We start from the raw sequence: 22,000 nt of genomic DNA, 5'->3' as shown, positions 1-22,000 counted from the left end.
CTGATCCCATTTTAAACTTTTCTTTCCTTTTTCTCTTCCCTTTTTCACTTTTTGTTATTTGTTTGTTTGTTTTTTGTACCATGGATTGAACTCAGGGGTGCTTAACTACGGAGCCATATCCCCAGCCCTGTTTATTTTTTTATTTTGAGACAGGGTCTTGCCAAGTTGCTTAGGGCCTCACTAAGTTGCTGAGACTGGGATCCTCTTGCTTCAGCCTCCCACCTCCAGGATTACAGGTGCATGCCTCCATGCCTGCAGCCTTCCCTCTTCCTTCCTTCCTTAACACCTCTAACAACAAGAACTCACAGCTTTAAACAGTAGCTCATGGCACTGAAGGAAGCTCTAATTGTTAAGAGATTTACTTTGTGGCAGCTACAAGAGTGCACCTCGATGTTCCCCAGCTGTAGGAGAGGAACTGTCCATGGGCCCAGGCTGCCCCAGGGGCTGCTTTTCCAGCCAGTAACTGAACTGGTCCAATTCCAGAGCAGACACAGGCTCCCCAATGGGCACAAGAGCCTTCCTAGACTGCTGGGCCAAAAGAAGCTTCCACCCCGTCTCCCCTCCGCTCTCCAGGTCTGAGATCAAACTCCCTAAGAGTCAGAGGCTCTTTGCTGTCCTTGCTCCCCACACCATCCCCTCACAGGGACATTCCCCTAATAAAATCTTTCTCTGCTTAGTCTCATCATGGCGTCTGCCTCTTAGAGGATCTGAACTAAGTGAGACAAAATATTTTCATTTTCACCTATCAGCCCCAATTCTATCTGAGGAATCACTGCTCTACTGTGACCAATTTTTCTAGCCAAGTATTCATAAAGGCAGAGATGAGCTGTCCTCTGTGTGAGTGTGAGCAGGTCCACATGTGTCCTTGTGTGCACATGTGTAAGGGTAGGGCTCGGGGGAGGATGACAGCAAGACCTGTAAAATCTCATGAAGGGTGAGAAGTCCCAACCTCAGATACAAAGGAGATCTGAAACCGATTTCTTCCTGTGAAATACAAATGCTAAGACTTGGCCTCCACTCAAAGCCTGAAAAGACAAAGGAAGCATAGAAGAAATTGCAAGGTTAGTCAAAGACTTTCATAGGCCCAGGCAACCTTCAAGGAATACATCATTCCAACATTGTTTGAATTACTGCAGAGTGTAACAAAACCTGGAGAGTTTCCCAACTCGTCCTAATCGGCTGGCCTAACACGGATATCAAAATGCAGCAAAGAGCAGACACCTGTACCCAGGAACAAGATCCATGTCGGTTACAACAATGACAGCTAACATTTATGAGCATTTCCCATGTCTCATGAACTGCTCCAGGAGAAACTGAGGCACAGAGAGACTAAATAATTTACTCAAAGCTATGCCAACAGCAAGCACTGGCACTAGGACAAATATAGATATAAAATATTCAGTTAAAAAATATGCATCAGTACAAGGTGACATCCACCGATAGAGCACTTTCTTTAGCATGCAAGAGGCCCTGGGTTCAAATCCCAGCACTTCCCACCCTTGCCAAAAAAAAAAAAAATATTAGTTAACAAAGAAATATAATTTGAAAAAGAAAAATAAATAAGGTTTTCTCAGTTTAAAAATAAAAAATTAAATCCTCCAAAAAATTGATGAACTGAATTTATTATTAAAAACAATAATGATAATGATGATAATAATAATAATACATCATGACCACATAAGGCATATCTAGGATACAAGTCTGCTCAAAATTAAAAAAAAAGGAATTTATTTGTGAATATCATTACATTGAAAGGATAACAAAGAGAAAGCTCAATGTGGAAAATCTTTATTAATAGCTGCAGTGAACTGAATATCTGTGTCCCTCCAAAAGTCACATATTGAAATCTAATTCCCAATGTCCCCAATGTGATGGTATTGGAGGTGAGCCCCTTTAAGAGGTAATTAGGTGATGAGAATGGAGCCCCCAAGAATAGGATTAGTGTCCTCATGAGAAGAGAGCAGAAAGCTAGCTAAGTCAGGAAAAGGACTTCACCAGAGCTCAGCCATAATGGCAACCTGACCTTGAACTTATAGCCTAACTGTGAGGGATGAATTTCTAAGGTTTATAAACCACCCTGTATATGTATATGTTTGTTATAGCAACCCAAATGGGCTAAGACAATGCAGTGAGACATTCAAAGCACTTCCTTTATGGAACATCCCTGCCATCCTCCTTCTCAACAGTGTATTTGAAACTGTCTAATGTAATAAAGAGAAAAATTTAAGAAACCTACATAATGGGAAGAAGGGGGTAAGAACTATCAAATGTAAATAATATAATCACTTAATAGATACTACACTAAGAGTTCAGTTGGGGAGCCAGATAGAAGATCATACAAAACCAAGGGCTTCTCAAAGACTAGATTGTATTTAATGCTGAAATCCTAAGAACATTAAACAACCATCCCACTCTCAACCCTATTCATCAATATTTGTTAACATGTTTCTGTAATGATAGGTTCACAGATTTACAGATGAGAATAAAGTAAAAAGAGGTGAATAAACATTTGCATATGACATCATGTCTAGAATACTCCAATAGCATTTAAAAATCAAAACATTACATTACAGGAGAAATAAAAATGCAAGATCTATTTGGAAAAAAATATTTTAATCATAGGAGGAACATCAAACAAAATTTAAATAAGTAAAGCAAAACATGTCTATTCTTGTAGGAGTACCTAATATTAGTGTCAATTTGATACCAAAGTTATCCAGAAAAGTTAATGCATTATTTCTCTTTCTCCCACCCCCAAAATAGGATTTCTTCAGAACAACAGAAGTTCATTCTTAAATTTACATGAAAAAAGCAAAAATATTTAGGAAGATTTTTAAAAAGAAGAGTAATATCATAGTGCTTTCAGATATTACAGCATTTTATACATTTAAATTACCAGCTGCTTTTGAAACATAAACAGATCAAAGGAACAGAATTGAGAGTTCAGAAACTGTCCCAAATTCACCTGAGAATTTAATGCATAATAAAAGTTGGATTTCAAATAAGTGAAGGAAATATGTATTATTCAATAAATTACATTGGCACAATAGGGTGGGCATCTAAACAAGCAATTTAAAAACTTCAGTTCTTCATCAATAAATTTCAAACTTTCAATGGACTTGTGAAACCATAAAAGTAATAGAGTGATCGAATAAAATTTGAGGACTAGGGGTGCAGCTCAGTAGTAGAGTGCTTGCCTAGCCTGCCTGAGGTTCTAGGTTCAATCTCCAGCACCCCACCCAAAAAGAGAAAAAAGTTTGGGTTGTTGGTTTTCAATTGTAATTTTAGAGCAGAGAAAGCCTTCCTAAGCAAGGCGTAAAACCTAGAAGCCATTAGCAAAATAAAGCAAAGCAAAAGAGAAAGATGAACTTGGTTACCTAAAAATTAAAATCTCTGCAGAGCAAACACATGATGTAGCCAAATGACAAATGGTGGTAAACAATGGGCTAATCTCTCAATTTATAAATAGCTCCTGAAATTCATCAAGAAAAGACCAATTACAATAACTTATTAGATAATTTAAGATTCAGTAAATACAAAACAGGCAAAGAACACTAAAAGAGTTCACATAAAAGGAAATACAAATTTCTTTTAAATATAAGAACTAAAGAAACATAATACACTATTTTTCATGGGACAAATTATAAAAATTGATAGGACCCATTGCTGTGAAGGTATACAGAAATAAGCATATTAAAATATCACTGATGTATAAATTAAAAATAGCATTTTAATTTACAAGAACAAGCTATCAAAAGTTTCAATACGTATAACCTTTGCTTCAGAATTACACTTCTATATTTACACCATAGAATATTACACAATCAAAAAGATTTTTTTTTTTTAACCCAGGGGTACTCAACCACTGAGCAACATCCCCAATCCTTTTAATTTTTTATTTTGAGACAGGAGCTCACTAAGTTGCTGAGGCTGGCTTTGAACTTGAGATCTGCCTGCCTCAGCCTCCCAAGCAGCTGGAATTACAGGTGTGCATCACCATGCCTGCCACAATCATTATTGACATGGAAAATTAATATGTATGAAAATTATAATATGTATAAATATGTATAAAAATTATTTATGTAAAAAACAAAACAAGTTAAAACTTTTAATCCCTCAAATGCATGCACATTCATATATGGTAGTATGTCTACAAAAACATGCAATAATATCCAACAAACATTAAAATTCAGTTCAAAGAGGTAGAACAAAATCATAAAAGAAGTGGATATCCTTTTTCTCCTTAAATCATCATTTTTATGTAATGGAAATATATCTTAATATGTGTGACTTTTAGGCTGGTAAATGCCATTGATAGAAATTCATTCTAGAATGATCAAAAAATCTTGAAAGATTTTATGCCTTTAGATTTAGGGGGGAGGGGATTGACCCAGGGGCACTTTACCACTGAGCTACATTTCTAGCCCTTTTTATTTCTTTTTTACTTTGAGACAGGATTTTGCTAAGTTGCTGAGGCTGGCCTCCAGCTCCTGCCTCAGCCTCTTATTTACTGTGATTTCAGGTATGTGCCACTGAGCTAGGCTGAATTGTTATAAATGTTTGATATTCTAATAGTGAAAATTATAGTAACAGCCTCCATGCAACCAAAATATAAGTCAATGGCAGTAAATCCATAGCATCTAATGCTCTGCAGCCATTAAAATATTTAGGGGGAAAAAAAAAACATTCATACAATCAGAAACAAATACAGAGTTAGTTTCCAAAAAGATAAAAATATGCAATATGACTAATTACTGGAAGATTACACTTCATTTGCACAATACTTTATGGGTTTCATGGGGGAAAAGTCATTATTTGTACTTTGCAAATGACAGACTTCCTAATCAAGGAATTGTTAAACCTCAGCCTCAAGAACATGCCGTGTGTGGATCATTCGAAATCCTAGATAATCTAAGAATGTATTTAAAATAATGAGTTCAGCCTTCTACTGGAACTAAATGTTTTTTCTTTTAATCAGTAGCCAAACTAATTAAGCTGAAATTTCCTTTTCATACCCTCTCTGCTAGATCTGTAGAGAGGGAAAAATTACACATCCGAAAGGCTAATCATAAGAAGGAGACTGAAGGAAATAGCCTTAATAATTCACCAAATAATGACTCCAGATTAATGCAGCTGGCTCTAATGCCACCAACATTTCTAAAGCAAATTCCTAATTGTCCTAGAGGTTTTAATGTTGCATCTCAGTTCAAAAAACTGTCACGTCACTCTTATAAAATGCAAGTTTCTGCAGATGTTACCTTTAACTCTCTTAACAACACACAGATGACAGAGAACACAAACAGATGCTTTAACCTCTAGCCCTAAAAGGATTTTTTTTTAAAATATAAAGTTTAATTACAGGGCCCTGGAGATTTATCTTTGAAAAGTGACTTCATTTTAAATAGCCCTGCTATTTAGATAAACAACCAAAGTGTTTCTTAACCACTAATAACAGGCCAAAGAGAAACTTGAAATGAATGGATGAAACCCTGACCAAACCTGAGGAACCAAAAACAATGGCAAGACTTTTCAAAAGGAGAGGGAGCAAAAAATTGGAAGACTTGGAGGCTAGGGATGTGGCTCAAGTGGTAGTGCGCTTGCCTGGCATGCGTGGGGCGCTGGGTTCGATCCTCAGCACCACATAAACCTAAAAAATAAATAAATATTAAAAAACTCTCTCTCTTAAAAAAAAAATTGGAAGACTCACTATCTTGTCTCATTTCTGCACCTGTCTCCATTTTTCCCACAACTAATTATCTGAAGAATGGGCTGTAAACGTGCAATTTTCTTTTCTAAGTTATATATATTTTTTCTAATTACAACCTTAAACCTTAAACTACTAGCCCGGTTCATCTTGGCAGTCTTAGTTCATCTTGGAGGTCTTGATGCCTAGCTCTGGAGCCAGTCCCTTGCCACATAATAAACAGACAATGAAATGAGTGTTTGCCAGTGTTCCTACTGCTGGGATATCCTCATCCTGAGCTCATTCAGCACTAGCCTGCATGGGAATATGGGTCCCATTCCTTGATTAAATTCTCTGAACTTAGGGCCTTCATTTAAGGAGTTTGAGGGCTGGTCTGAGTCATTGCTCTCATTGGCAAGGGGATGAGGACTGTTAGGGAATTGTTGTCAGGCCCAGGGATTTGTCCTAAGAGAAGAGATCATGGCTCAACACTCCCATAAAAAACAATCTATAGCTGAACTCTCTACAAAACCCCAAGGGCTTTTAAGGTATGAAAATGCCAAACAAATAAACATAGAGCTCCATTAGCATAAAAAACACGATTTGAGGGACTGGGGTATAATGCAGAGGTAGAAGAGCTGCTCAGTATGTGCAGGGACCTGGCCTGGATTTCCAGCACCCAGAAAGTGCTAAAGGAGGAGTGCTGAAGGAAGCAAGAAGGAGGAGTAGGAAGGGAGGAAGGAGGAAGGAGGAAGGAGCTATACCTTGAGTAAATGAAAGAAAGAAATGCAATTGGTGTGGCCATTAATTAGGAGGAAGCATCTGGAGAGCAATTTGAAAATATGAGCTGAATGACTTCAAAAGGTGCCTGCCTTTTGGTCAAGAATTTGTGTTCCCTGGAATTATTTAAGAAGTGTTCAAAGATCTAGATCTAGTTTTAAGAATAATCACTGGAGTATTGACTTTTAACAATAAAAAAGTGAGAGGCAAAAATCCAAATCTAGAACAATAGAAAATGATTGAATTAATTTGGATATTTCCATTCAATGTAAGACTATAAGGTCATTAGAAATATTTATTGCCATGGAAAACAATCTGTGATAAATAATAATTTTTTAAACAAGTTACTAAATAGTATATAAATCACTATGTCATCCCGGTATCAGCACTAAATTTGTATGTACATGGGTAGAAAAGGGAGTAAAAAAAGAGATTTCAAAAGGTTGGAAGGTAGAAAATTGTTATTTTGGGGGGATAAGGATGTAGCTCAACGGTAGGTTGCTGGCTGAGCATGCTCAATCCCCAGCACAGAAGAAAAAAAAAATCTTTATAAGATGGGTGCGGTGGCACACACCTGTAATCCCAATGACTTGGGAGGCTGGGGCAAGAGGATCACAAGTTCAAGATCAAGCTGAGGAAGGAGGATGACAAGTTCAAGATCAAACAACTTAGCAAGACCCTATCTCAAAATAAAAAATAAAAAGGACTGAAGATGTGTGGTTAAAGCGCCCCTGGGTTTAAAAAAAAAAAGAAAAAAGAAAAGAAAATTGTTATTTGAGGATCTTTTACAACTAAGGATGAATTAACTTCTTACAGGGCCTTTAAATAACCTTTAAAATAAGATAAAAGCACAGGAAAAATTTGATGAACTACATCCATAAAGGTTGATCTTAAACCTTCAACATTAAAAAAAAAAAAAAGGGAAATACGTACACTGTGTGACTCAGTGGCAGAGTACTTATCTAGCATGCATAAGGCCTTGGGTTCCATCCCTAGCACTCTCTCCCTGCCCCTCCCCCACCAAAAAAAGGAGAGGGGAATACACACAAACACAAAAGAGCAATATATTTGAATCAAAAAAAAAGTAAACCTCTGAATATTTTTTAAATCATAGACTCAATTTTGAAAAAATAATAACCAGAATTTTAATGAAAGGTTTAACAGTTTTAGATGTATAAGACACTTCTCAGAAGAAGATATACAATCAGTCAACAAATACATGAAAAAATGTTCATCATCACTAGAAATTAGAGAAATGTGAATCAAAACCACTCTAAGATTTCATCTCACTCCAGTCAGAATGGCAGCTATTATGCATACAAACAACAACAAATGTTGGCGAGGATGTGGGGAAAAAGGTACACTCATACACTTCTGGTGGGAATGCAAATTGGTGCAGCCAATATGGAAAGCACTATGGAGATTTCTTGGAAAACTGGGAATGGAACCACCATTTGACCCAACTATCCCTCTCCTTGATCTATACCCAAAGGACTTAAAAACAGCATACTACAGGGACACAGCCACATCAATGTTTATAGCAGCACAATTCACAATAGCTAAACTGTGGAACCAACCTAGACGCCCTCCAATAGATGAATGGATAAAAAAAAAAAAAAAAACACATGGCATATATATATAATGGAATATTACTCAGCAATAAAAGTGAATAAAATCATGGCATTTGCAGGTAAATGGATGGAATTAGAGAAGATAATGCTAAGTGAAGTAAGCCAATCCCAAAAAACCAAATGCCAAATGTTTTCTTGATTTAAGGAGGCTGATTCATAGTGGGGTAGGGAGCGGGAGTATGGGAGGAATAGAGGAACTCTAGATAGGGCAGAAGGGTGGGAGGGGAAGGGAGGGGGCATGGGGTAATTAATGATGGTGGAATGTGATGATCATTATTATCCAAAGCAAAGGCATGAAGACACGAAATGGTGTGAATATACTATGGCATGAAGACAAGAAATGGTGTGAATATACTATGTATACAATCAGAGATATGAAAAATTGTGTTCTATATGTGTAATAAGAATTGTAATGCATTCTGTTGTCATAAATAAATAAATAAATAAAAGAACTTTTATAAGTCAATGATAAAAATATCAGCACCTCAATTTTTTGAAAAAATGAGTGCATAGCAAGAACAGGCCACTGCCAATCCATATGCTGCATTTGTACAGTGCTGAAAGGTTCTCTTTCCCCTAGGCAGACACCAGAGGGAAGCACAGCTGGACCTCAGGCCCAAAGTCCCCCTCAGCCAGCTGCAGTCCTCCAGAGCACACCACTACCATGTACAGCAGCCAGGAAAAGAGCAGGATCTTTACTGCAAAGGAAATAAATTAACACTGCAAATCTGAGAAACTATTTTATCTCCTTAATTATTAAACTGCAAAAGATACACTACATTTTTGCCATTCAAATAGACAAAAAAACTGAAAAAAGTTTTTGTGAGACTATGTGAGAAAGACACCCTCAAATATGATTGACAGAACATAAGTTGTTACAATCTTTCTAGAAGTCATTTTCAAATTATGTGTCAAGAACCCAAAAATATTGATGTCTTTTGTTCTCACATTTTAGAAACCTATTCTGAAGTAATAATCAGAGATATAAAAATTTACGTATAAACATAATTTATTATAATGAAAACTCAAAACAACCTAAATATAAAAAGCAGGAGATAGATTTTATCTTTCAATGATAGATTATTTAAAAGGCCCTGTAAAAAGAATAATAATTAAGACTAGTATAATAACAGAGCATTAAATGAAAAATAAAGAATGCAATGAATGATATAAAAATGCATACTCTTATAACCACCTTAATATAATGTGCATGCACATATTAGAAACTATAAGAAAATACATGAAGTGTTAACAGGGTGCTGGAATTAATGAGGATTTTTCTTCTCTATAAACTTTTCTCTAATTGCCAGGTTTTCCTCATGAGCACAAACTATTCTCATAATCAGAAAAAAAAAAAGGCTCACCAGGAAATGCTTCTTACAAAAGAAAATATATGTAACCAGGAACGGTGGTACACACCTGAAATCCCAGCGACTCAGGAGGCTGGGGCAGGAGGATAGAAAGTTGGAGGCCAGCCTGGGCAATTTAGTGAGACCCTATCTCAAAATGAAAAATAAAAAGGTCTGGGGATGTGGCTCAGTGGTAGAATGTCCCCAGTACTGCAAAAATAGAAAAGAAAATACATGCAAAACTATTTCATAAAACAGTTATAATTAAAGGAAGCCTGCAAAAAAAATTATATATATATATATATATATATATATATATATATATATATATATATATATATATAACATTGAAGCCATGAGGTCATTTATAAGTGCTTCAAAACAAATGATTTATAAAATAATCCACCCAATACACAGCACAATAAAAATCTCAGAATCATGAAAACATTTTCAACTTTTTTTGTACTCTAGAAATTTTTGGTATAACAATCACCCCAATAAAATCCAGATGGCAAGGGCTGGGGATATAGCTCAGTTGGTAGAGTGCTTGCCTTGCATGCACAAGGCTCTGGGTTCAATCCCCAGCACCACAGGGAAAAAAAAAAAAAAAAGTCCAGTTGACTGTGGAGGTTCTGAATAGCATGTTCAGCTTTGTTCACAGAACTTGGGACTAAAAATGTTCTGAGATTTGACCACACAGGTATTTCCTTGTTTAGGAAGGATCAGGAAGTCAAAAGAGCAAAAAAAAGGCGAACAATATTGCTACCCCAGTTCATTTCAACTTCAGGATGCTAGAAGTGATCAATGAATTGTGTCCCAGTTGTGTTTGAGCAAACTCCATAAACAAGTCTGTGCTTTTGTATGGCTAAATATAAAAACAAAACATATGGTTTAGGTTGTTTTTAAAAATTAAAATAAATGCACGAGAAAAAAGACACCGGCTGTAGCCCTTTCCTCAATTGCTTCCCACAAGCCTCTTAAGGCTTTATTTGGACTCGACTTTCAAAGAATATAATGACTTTTTTTGAAAACATAAGATACAGTATTTCTGTTGTGATGAATTTCTGTTGGGAGAAGGGGAGAGGCGGGTGGGAGTGAGAGAGAAGGGGACAACTACAAATCTCACTTGTGAACATACAACCAAAAAGTGTGCCAGAACTAATTGCTGTTTTGCAAACTGTTCATTTCTACAGCCAGAGATTGCTTTTCTTGCTCACATTTTACAAAAGTTCACTTCCACTCATTTTAAAAGCCTCTCTTTTTCTTCCTTCCCTCCCTCCCTCTCCCTCCCCTGTCCAACACCTCTCTTGACATAATTCAGTGACTCCGTAAGTTTTTTTCCAGCAAGTTCACATCACGTACTTTTTGTTCCCTGCTGTGGATGCTCCTTGGATAGGGTGATAAGCAAATAAGTTCATGTTTGCCACAAAGCTTCCTTAAAGGCGCCTGCAGTGAACGCAGTGATGCAATCTCCTGCAGCTCAGCTAACAGACTCAAGCTTGTCTGGCCTGATCTGTGTATCGGCTTGTAGAAGCAGTTAGATGAGTCACATGCTCATCCCTCCGGGGAGAAGCAAGTCGACGTTATGGAAAAAATAGTCATTAAAAAAAAATCATAAAAACTCAAACTTGCCTACACTGCTTTTCGTTATTTAAAGGAAATCATACCCCAGCCTCTCCTATTCCCTCAAAATGTTGAACACAATTGGAACCAACACTAGGTCACTCCAGCGAGCCTTCAGGTGGGATCTGAGACAGTAGGAAAGGCAGCCCCGCCTACAGAGAATTTTCCAGAAGGAACTATGTGTTCACATGGCAGCCTACTCAGGGGAATGAACTTGATTTTCTCCTGTTCTTAGTCCCCTGCTTCTAATCAGACCAAAATCGGAAACTCTACACCCTTCTTGGGTTATTTTGAGAAATGTTCGGATTTAATAGTTGGACTTACACACAAATCCAGAAGACAGGCTTATTGAGACTCAGATCCAACCCTCTACAGCTCGTGAGGAACCGGGCAGGGGGCCCACGTGGCAGACCAGGGATCCATTCGACTCTACCTGGAACAACCAAGCAGCTGGCTTTTTCTATTTTTATTTAGGGTTTGGATCTGTTATTTTAAAATGTCTCCATGACAGAATGGCTGTTTTTACAAATCACCTTTAAAATTTCCCCTTAACTACAAAAGCATCGCAAGCTCACTTCAACAAAGGAGGAAAACACAGAGAGGCACAGAAGTACCTGCATCTTCTCCATTCAGAGAGCAAACCACTTTTAACTCTTTTTTGTATTATTTATTTTTCATTTTCTATGTCTATAAACATTGCACTAACTGTATTACTATATATCATGAATTTTTCTTACCATTAAATATTTCTTTCATAATGTGATTTACAGTGTCAAACTGTGTGATTTACTAAACCAACCCCCTCTGGAGCCAGGCATTTAAGGTTTTTCAAATTTTCCACTTTCAAAACTAATACTACATTTATCCTTGATTATACCATTAAGATAAATCCCTAAAACTGGAATTCAGTCAAGGGGTAAAGCCATTTCAATCAGTTTTGCCAACCTGCCTTCTAGAAAGTGGAAGGGTTTATAATCCTTCAGTGTTGGTCTTTTCCCCGAATCTGGTTCTGTTAATCCGAATTTTATAGGAGAACTAGGATCATTTCTGTTACATCATCTGTATTTCTTGGATTATTAATAAAACTAAATATTATCTCATGCTTTTTATTAAGTCATTTGCATAACTTTTGTGAGTTGTCCGCTCACATTCTTTGACCATATTTCTATTGTGGCATTTGACCTTTATCAAAATGTTTTCAAACTATGTAAGCTACACATTTTTAAAAAGCATGCACCAAGGCTTGAGGACTCTGGAGGGGCCCAGCACTGGGACAGACCCTAGCTTTGAGACTAACCAGATATGCGTCTCTGCAGACCTGATCAGAGGGCCAGCCTGGGAAGACATTCCCCTCAGGAAGCAAATATTCCCAACTGCCACCAGCCTATCCAAATCCATTGGATGGAAGGTGGTGGATCACACTGTGAGGAGAAAGGGTGGAACAACCGGAGGGAGTGAGGTCATTTGGGGAGTGGGATAGGAAGTACATGTAGAAAGGTGACCCAGATATGAGAAAGGACCATTCATCTATTGGAAAGGGAGAAAAGATGGGGGTGGATGCCTAACGAGAGACGGGTGAGGGATGAGGATGGGAGCAGAAAGCTGAAAAAATGTTTCTGTGAGGGGCTCTGGTTTCTTCTGGAAATGAGAGACAAGCGTTAAGATGAGTAGATGGTGGGTGGTGGATAGTGTGCAAAGAGGGGAGGAAGGTGTTGGGTTCTTATAGACACTGCATGAGAACGCTGGCCAGAGACTGTGTGGTGCTGCTGCCCAAAGGCATCTACCTACCTGGGGTGTGATTCCTCCTTCTCAACTCAGGTGCAGGCTGGAAAACAGAGGGCGATTAGAACTGTCCCTGATGGGGTTATATGGTAGCCAGGTACAAGTGACTAAGGGACAACAGAGGATGTGGTAAAAGAATGGTCGAGGCGCTGGACAATCTAACAGGGAAGGCTCCAAGCCAGAGAGGCCTGAGGAATGGGATAGAGTGCAAAGGCCTCCGAATAGAGACCCTGAGGAGTCAAACGAATACAAAATCAAACCACACACCGGGTCTTGGCTCCTATGACATAATCCAAATGATCCAAAGAATCTTTCCCAATGTGCTATAATTTGCCTACAGATTTGAAAAAGTTCAGGCTTCCTTATTCTCTTATTATTACCATCTCAAAAACAGTCAAGCCACCTAAAGCAATTAAAGTTCTCTCAGTGTCCCCAAAAACGTATACACCAAGACTCCAAAACAGCTATAAGTAAATAGACAGATTCTGATCTGCAGAGGAGCATCAATGACTTATGCCCTGATCAAAATTCTTCCAACATGGGCACCACCCAGAGGCTGCTGCCAGAGGAAAAAAAAAAAAAACCACACAGAGGTTTTGACATTGTACAGCCCCATAGAGTAGCGGATGAGGTCTTATTCCTGAGGGTCGTGTGCCCTAGAGTAAAATAACATATTAGCATGTACTGAAGTGAAACTACAGACTCTATTCTTCCCCTTGTATTAAACAGTGCCTTTTTGTGAACACTATTTCACTATTGGCTCAGCAATATTTTCCAACAATGGGTGTCTCAGAACTGTGTTTTATTAAAAGAAGGAGTAGAGAAAGGGAGAGGGAGGAAGGAGGAAAAGGAAGAAGAAGGAAAGAGGAGGAGCAGGAGTGGGCAGAGAAGGAGGAAGAGAAAAGGGAATGGGAGGAGAAGGAGGAGAAAGAGAAAGAAGGGGGAGGAGGAGGAAATGGAGAAAGGAGGAGGAGCAAGAGAAGGAAGGAGAAGGGGGAGGAGGAGGAGAGAGAAAGGAGCAAAAGAAAAAGGGGGAGGAGAGAAAAAGGAGGAGAAGGAGGAGGTTGAGAAGGCTTAGGAGAAAGAGAAAGACCAGAGGGGCAAAGGATGAAGAGAAGGAAGAGAAGAAAAGGGAAAGAAGAAGGTGGAGGTGATCCTCCTTTTCGCCTCCTTAACGTTTTCAGCTTATTAATATTCAGTTTTATTCAGTGTTCCCTTCATTATGATATTGCCTCACTCCAAGAGCCTGCCTAGAGAAAGCCACTGCCTGAGCCCCTCTAGGAAGAAGTACCCGGAGTCCTGCCAACTCTTTTTATCTGATTTTCCCCATACCACCTGTCTAGCAGCCCAGTGAGCTGTCCTCTTGGAAAACCATGGATAGCACTGCCCCACTGCCCTTCTGATCTCCGTGTGGCCCTCACAGTTCCTCCTGCCTGCCAGATTGTCTATTTCTTTGTCATTTTAGTCCCGTCACCTTTGATTCTGGAAAGGAGAGAAAGGGGGCTCCTATAGGGAAACCACCCTGCTGGGCAGTCTCCTGTCTTGCCTGCAGGGCTTGCTCCTTCTGGGAGGCTCCACCAGCCAGACCACTCTGGAGGAGGAGAAGGAGACTCACGAGGTGATTATCCTCAGATCATTTAGTTCAACTCCATTTTACAGAAGAAAAATAATGAAAGGAGAAGCCTCTGATCTTATGTTAATTATCTTATTGGCAATACAGGAACGAGGCGAAAGCTACTTTTGTTCCTCGCTTCTTTGAAAAGTTAGATCCAAGAAGTACAGAAAGCAGTTACTTTATGGGGCTCACTGAACTGAAAACTAAAACAGTGGTGTGTGGTGAGTGTGGGAAAGAAAGCCCATTTCAACTCACAGTAACGCAATCAGAATCTTTAGCAGTTACTTCGTAGGCTCATGTTCACGTTCTAAGAAGCAAACGCTCAGTGCCTTCCCTTCTCCCACTCTGCCTCGAAGAAGGAAAACAATGTTTTTTCAAACAAGTCAAAACTTCAGATTTTCCATTCACTCTTACAATCCCAACATGCAACTCTTTTCTTCTAAAAACTTTTAGTTCCAAATCCTAAACTTGATTGCTTGCATACCTTATATGATCCTTATGATTTGTCCTAGCTCTAGGATTGTGAGCTTCAAGTTAAAATCAAAACCGATTTCCCAGGGGGCCAAACAGCCACAGATCATCCCACCCGACCCCCAGCTTCTGCCAGGCAACTCACACTCTGCCACTCCACAGTAGCTCCTGCAGTTCGTTCCTGCTGGCTCTTATCTTTTCAATCTCCCTTCCTGTCCCCTTCACTCCCACATTTTCCCTGTCTTGGAAAACTCTGCTCAGGGGCCAGGGATGTGACTCAGTGGAGGGTGCTTGCATAGCATGCACAGGCCTGGGTTCAATCCCTGTACTGCAAAGATAACAAACACAGCCCTGATTCAAATGCATGGGGCCTTAAAAAAAAGAGACTCTGGACCCTCAGGGTTTAGTTATATTTGTAAATTCAAGAGTTCAGATGAAAGGTAAGGAACAAAATAAAGGCAGCGACCAAATTTTGTTTTCCTTTTCTGCCACAGAGAGTAACTACATTCACATTTCCCAAGGAAACATTTCCTTGGGAGTGCAAGTGAAATCAGATCACTTTAAAAATGCTCCCCTCAAAGTTCACTGCCATGTTCATTACAAAGTAAAATAAGGCACTTCATCCTCAGAGGCAGTGATTGCTTTCCATTGAATGCCCATTCAAATGTACCAGCAATTTCCACAACCCCAACTTACTGACATTTTCATAATCTATGTCTACATCCCCTGAAATATGCCAGTTTTTCTAGCACTTTCCATAAAATTCTTAATGTGTATGTGGTTGGTACTATATGAGGCAATTCAGACTGTGCTTGTTTTTGTAAATAATATTTTTACTACTCACTGAAACGCATCAAGCTAAAACATTTCTAACTTCCCAATATCCCAATACACTTGGCAGGAGGAAGGTAAAGATCTCCCCAGAAAGGTTTTCTTGCTCCTGTCCCACTTAACCCACACAGTCTAGATCTGGTTACCATTTACTATTAAGAAATTACAGCAGGGCTGGGGGTTGAGGTGTGTGTTAGAGAATTTGCCTAGCATGAGTGAGGCACTCGGTTGGATCCTCAGCACTGCAAAAAGAAAAAGAAATGTACAGCATAAAATGCATTCTGCTGATAGTGGAAAAAATGAATAAATAAACAAAACGGATGCTAGGAACGTGGATTTACCTAAAGGATGGAACTGCACAGGCAGGTGGACAGAAGGGGCAATCAGAATTTTGAAGGCCTAAGTTGGAAGGCCAGTGAAGCTGTCAAGGGACTATGAGTTGTTGTTACTAAGCAACCCACCAGATATCCTGGGCCAAAGCAGAAATTCCTACTCAGCCTGTTGCTGCTCGCTAAGGAATTTTTCCTGGACAAGTTTGCCAAACAGAGCATTCCCTTGTTTCAGGGTAGACCTAGTTTGTGTAGTTGAACAGGAGTCCCTGGATACCTCCCCACAGACAGTAAGTGTCAGTACCCCAAGTGATCACCAAACATCATGAATGAGGACCCCCGATGAATGTAGGGTATAGTTTTCCTTACACTAAACACACTTGAAACTTGTCCAAGGTTAAACTTTGAACAGGCGGACATCACCAGCTGCCATCATCTTGGCTCTTGGCCCAGGTAACAAGGATGGGCTGCTGAGGTTGTAGGTACTGGAAGAAGGTGGCAAAATTCACAAACCAAAACAGCACCTAAAATCAGATTCACATTCCTCTCCACGAATAGAACAGGGGATGTGTCAATTCTTGCTGAGCAATATGGAAGAAAAAAAAATCAAGAAAGTGACTTGGGGAGACAGATCAAAGACATAGGGAGAGAGGAAAGAAGAAGGAACACCTGTAGGTTCAGACCAGGGAGGAGAAAAATACTATTTAACTAAATCCCTCATTTTTTTAAACACAAATTTATGCCTCCTTAGACCAAAGTCATAAAGAGAAACTAAAACTGTTGCCTGAATTATCTAAGACTTTTTAAAAAGTAAATTTAACAACTTAACATTTTTAAAATTCTTATTTAAATTATCTATAGATTTCCAAATATGTATTTCTTGGAGTTACTGGGTGCTATTGCTGTTGTTCAAATGTTTCTTTATGTGTTTGACTTAGTTGGCTGCTTTTCTAAATCCCCTTTTTTCTACTTTCCAGAGTCCAGTAGACTATCGAACTATCAAATCGTTTCACCAGGGACCAACATCACTTTGGAGCTCTTTACTCTTTTCCATGGGCTAGAAATTGAATATAATTCAATGAAATAACAGTCCCCAGAAAAATGAATACTACTTATAAGTTATAACGTGAAGTTGGAGAGGGACAGGCTTCCTCCTAACTCCAATCCAGTTCCAAGATGAGTGGGGTCCTGCCAGAATCCTGCACTTGGGTGACACCACTTCAAAATAGGTCATTAGCAGCTCTGGAAACACATGATTGTCAAAAGGATCACCTTCTTTCAGAAGAGACAGATCAGCAAGACAAAGGAAGCAAATGACATTGAGAAGGGACCCAAGGATTGCATCCAAGTTAAAAGTACATCAGAAGCTGCTCATTGAGATGTAATATAAGGTAAAATAAAACCCAACAGGTTTCATGTCACTTAAGCACTAGTCATACACCTGTAAAGTTGCATATAAATTACATTTATTATGTAAAATTAAGTATTCATTTAAAGCAGTATTTCTGTAATGAGCCTAATCATAAAATATTAAGGACATTGCTTAAATGCAGATTGCCTAGCCCTGTCCTGGAGAATCTAATTCAACACCTCTAGGATGGGGTCATGTGACTGCAGTTTGTTAATTGCCTTAGGTGATATTTTTAGAATCAGAAGTTTGGGAAGCCATGATTTAAAGGATTTCTACTGGAATTTCTATTATTCAGCACACATGCAATTACCTTCAAATTTTTTTATCAGCTCAGATTTTCAAGTTGTTGTCTAGCATTTTCTTATTTTTCAGGTAGGTTTACTTTTTCTATATATCACTTATATCACTTTACGTCATGAAGCTAAGAAACTAACCAAAGCATACTCTTTGCAGTGTATTCTCTTCTGGACACCTTTGGCAAGTCTGTGTTTTCTGGTGGATGCAGTTTGTGGAAACTGAACAAGAACAAGAGAAAAGCAAGAAAGGCAAGCTTTATTTTGCACAAGGCTAATGTTAGAATCTGAGATAATTGCTGAAGGGTGGTAAGTACAATTAGGGGTTTTATAGAAGTGAGAGAATCAGAGCAAACACCATCTATACTTTGTCCCTCTTTTTCAATTCTAACTTTCAGGGGTCTTCCAGTGTGTATGTATTTAGTCAACTCTCAAATAACGGAGTATATATGAATTAATACATTGTAGGGAACAGAACACTGGACCCTAAGCATTAAACTGATGATTCCTGGGGAAGGAGGCAGGACTAATTGTATTAATTGGCTCTTTATTTGTTCACTTTGAGTATTACTAATTCTTAACTACCAAAGTTATTTGCAAGAATAATTTTATCTGTTTTTGAGTATATAAATGTATGCATTACTAAGTAGATAACTGATTATGTTCAATTACTTGATGGTACCATTATCTCTTCACCTCTGATTCTCCCACACTGGAGTCCATTCTGGTTCTAGAACATGCTAAGCATGTCCACCTCAGGACCTTTACACTTGATATACCATCTGCCTATAACACTCAAATCTAATCTTTAGGGCTCCATCTCTCATTTTCTACAGGTCCCTATTCACAGGTCATCTCATCATAGAGGCTGTCCCAGGACATTGTATATAAACTAGCTCCTCATTACTCTTAATTCCTTTCGCCTACTTCAATTTCTTGCATAGTACCTACCATCATCTAATTTATTATATATTTACTTCTTGATTGACTTACTGCCCATTCCCTCATATACTCTAGAATATAAGCACCCTGAAGGCCAGGACTACATTCTATTCACCAGCAAATCTCATTGCTGGCATCAATGCCCAGTAAGACATATTGAATATTTGTATTGGTTTGAGGAAGATATGAAAAATTACTGACATCTGTAATCTCAGATATTTTATGTAGCCAAATGGAAAAGAACATATACATTTATAAAACTAAATAGTAGAAAGTTTAATTAAATGTATAAAGGCATCCAACTATCTAAAAACATGTCCACATGAGATCTTGAGCATTTCTTGTATAATAGCAAAACTCCTTTAGCAAAAACACAAAAAATTACTGAAAAGAATTAACTTAGACCAAAAAAATGGGGTGCACAGGGAGAAGTGGGTATTTGTCATGACATGTGTTGTATATTTTTAAAACTGTTTTGTAACTATTATATTGTTTTTATAGCTTTTATGCACTTACCAGGTATTGTCATAATGAAAATCAGGCCTATTTATGTTTCACTTTATTCTATAGTGTAAGCCTCTTAAATATGTGGTGCACCTTTTACATTTTTATTTTCTCCTACAATGTCCATCGGAATAAGTTGCAAATACCAGGTAATTGGGGGGGGGGGGGGTCTGAGGTCGTGGCTCAGTGGTAGAGTGCTTGCCTAACACATATGAGGCACTAGGATCAATCCTCAGTACCACATAAAAATAAACAAATAAAATAAAGGCATTGTGTCCATCTACAACTCAAAAAAATATTTTTAAAAAAGGTGATCAAAAAATGTTTTATTGAGGAGGCTGGGGTTGTAGCTTAGTGGTAGAGTGCTCACCTAGCATGTGTGAGGTGCGGGGTTCCGTCCTCAGCACCACATAAAAATAAATAAAAGCACTGTGTCCAACAATAACTTAAAAATATTTTTTAAAAATGTTTCACTGATTAAAAATGCCTCTATCAAACCAAATAATGTGTGTGTGTGTGTGTGTGTGTGTGTGTCTTCTACATATAGTTTATAAATTTTGGCAGTAACATGGTTTCTTAACTATCAGTGCCTTGCTTACACACATGCTTGTGAACAAAGATCATAAATCTTCACAAAATTCAAAATGGGGGAGCAGACCATGTATAAATATGTATAAAGACAAAATGTCCTCAAAACTTTGTTTTAATGAGCGATAGCATCAGCCCTATAGAACACAAAAAGCAGAACGTTTCAATCTGAAAAGTCCACACTGTAAAAAATGTGACGCTCCTCCAGTCCAGCCTTGGCAATAGGAAATATCTTTGTATGCTATCTAAAAAGATCACCTATATTTTACTGAGATTATGAAAAAATATCCAAAGTATACTTTTCTAGATTATTTCAACAAAATACAGGCAGGTCTTAAAGGGTCGATCCACCAGGAAGCTGACAAAGTTCAAACTTCGGGCCCCTCACTTGCTCAGGTGAGGAAGACTAAGCACTATGCCCAGGTGCTTTTGCTCTTAGAGTCCCCACCCCCATCTAGTGCACACAATTGCTCAAGCTTCAGGCCCATAAAACCTGGACCCATCCCTGCCAAGTCTCCATTAGATTATTAACATGAAGACAACCAGGCTAGAATTTGCAAAAATGATCCAAAATTCGTGTATTATTTCAAACATTTCTCAACAGACCAAGCAGAGAAAGCCAAAAGAGGTACATTGTGGATCTCTGCAGTATGGTTAGTATTACTTTGCCCAGGATACAAAAGAAGTTTTGGAAACCATGACTAGATCAAAACGACTTTTGTTAAATGTAGTACAGGAAATCCTAGATAGTTATTACCCATAAAAACTAGGTAATGCATCTTAGTGAAAACAGTTAGTACTCAGTACTTATTTTTAATAGTAATGCCATGTATCCCAAAACTAAGCAAACTATATGTCAATTGTGTGATTAATTAGACTAAATTTTGCAACCACTTTTGACACAAAGATCAAAACAAACCAAAGAAAGAAAAAAAATCTGCTATCAACTTGGCTTTGGGCTTTTAAATTTTCAAACTCGGAAAGGCTTCTTAGAGAGCTTTTTAGAGAGCTCCTTGAGAGCTTTTTCGTGTGAGTGGGGGGTCTTCTCTTAGCATGCACTCCCATCTCAACTCCTACCAGTTCTTCCCATCCAGCATGGAATACGCAGTTAATTCTCCTTTGGAGGCTACAGTGATACCTACAGCTGGTAGTTTTTAAAAGTATGATAGCAAGTGATAAATTCCCCTATCCTACCAGCGCTTTACTGTGAAGATGGTCCTTCCCCTCCACCCCTCATCCTTCCTCCCTTGTGGTCTCTTAGTTTGGGATGGTCCCTAGTCACTTCTTCTGACGCCTGGCCTCTGCCCAGGCGGAGACACCCTCAGGAAGGTCTCCTTGGGATGGTCACAACACCAGGGTAAAGTTACCAGGGAAAGCAAAAAGGCGGCCTCTGCTCACTTGCAAAAGGACGCAGCCAGTTCCCAGACCCGGACGCGCCCAAGAAGGGGGCAGGGAGTGTCGCCACCGAATCCCAAGAAGGGCAGCGGGACCCACCTCCGGCTCCCTCCCGCTCCCGCCCTTGGCCCCACCTCCGCCGGCTAGCACAAAGCCGTCCCAAAGGCGGGGGCCGGGACCTCTGGAAGGCCGCCTAGACGCGACGAACCAGGCCCCGGCGACCTGCCGCTCAGGCCGCGCAGGCCGCTGCTCCAGGCCGAGTCTAGAATTCCCGTCCCGGAAGGGAAGGACGCGAATCTAGAGTTTCCACCGCCCCCGGTTCCCAGCCTTTCTAGGCAGAGCCCCCGAGAAGCTTTTGCGCGACCCCTGCAGTCCCGCCCGCCACGCCCGAGTTGGCGGCCTCCAGCTTGCTGCGCCTGGGCTGGCCCGGCCGCCGAGAGCTGCGGGCTCCGGGGGCGTGAGATGACATCGGGGCCCGGGCGATTGCTCATTTACAGACGCCCCTTTGAGCCCCGCCGACGTGCTTACTCGGGGCCTCAAATCAGTTCCTCACGTATCCAACAGGCCCGGTCCCCCAGCACCTGCGTAAGGTGGCCAAATGACGCGGGCGCATACAGGGGAAGCGGGGGCGGGAGCAGGGAGGATGGGGGCGGGGTGTGGGGAGACACTGCCCGAGGTCCCCGCGACCCCGGCCTGCCCCGCGCCTCGCCTAGCCTGGTTCCGGGGCGCACACGCGGGCGCACACACGCACACCCTTCTGCCCCAGTGCGGGA

General features: G+C 39.6%; 1 protein-coding gene across 3 annotated transcripts in view; it reads right to left on the bottom strand.

The window, feature by feature from the left end:
• Window positions 1-22,000, bottom strand: part of Grhl2 (grainyhead like transcription factor 2) — a 148,214-nt gene that overhangs the window by 125,351 nt on the left and 863 nt on the right. The gene's annotated exons all lie outside the window — the stretch shown is intronic.

The sequence above is a fragment of the Marmota monax genome, unplaced genomic scaffold (genome assembly GCF_021218885.2).
Source record: "Marmota monax isolate L192 unplaced genomic scaffold, Marmota_monax_Labrador192_F-V1.1 WCK01_AAM20220418_F8-fsc00003, whole genome shotgun sequence".
Classification (NCBI taxonomy): domain Eukaryota; kingdom Metazoa; phylum Chordata; class Mammalia; order Rodentia; family Sciuridae; genus Marmota; species Marmota monax.
Note: the sequence above shows the minus strand (reverse complement) of the source record. Positions and strands in the feature narration are given on the sequence as shown.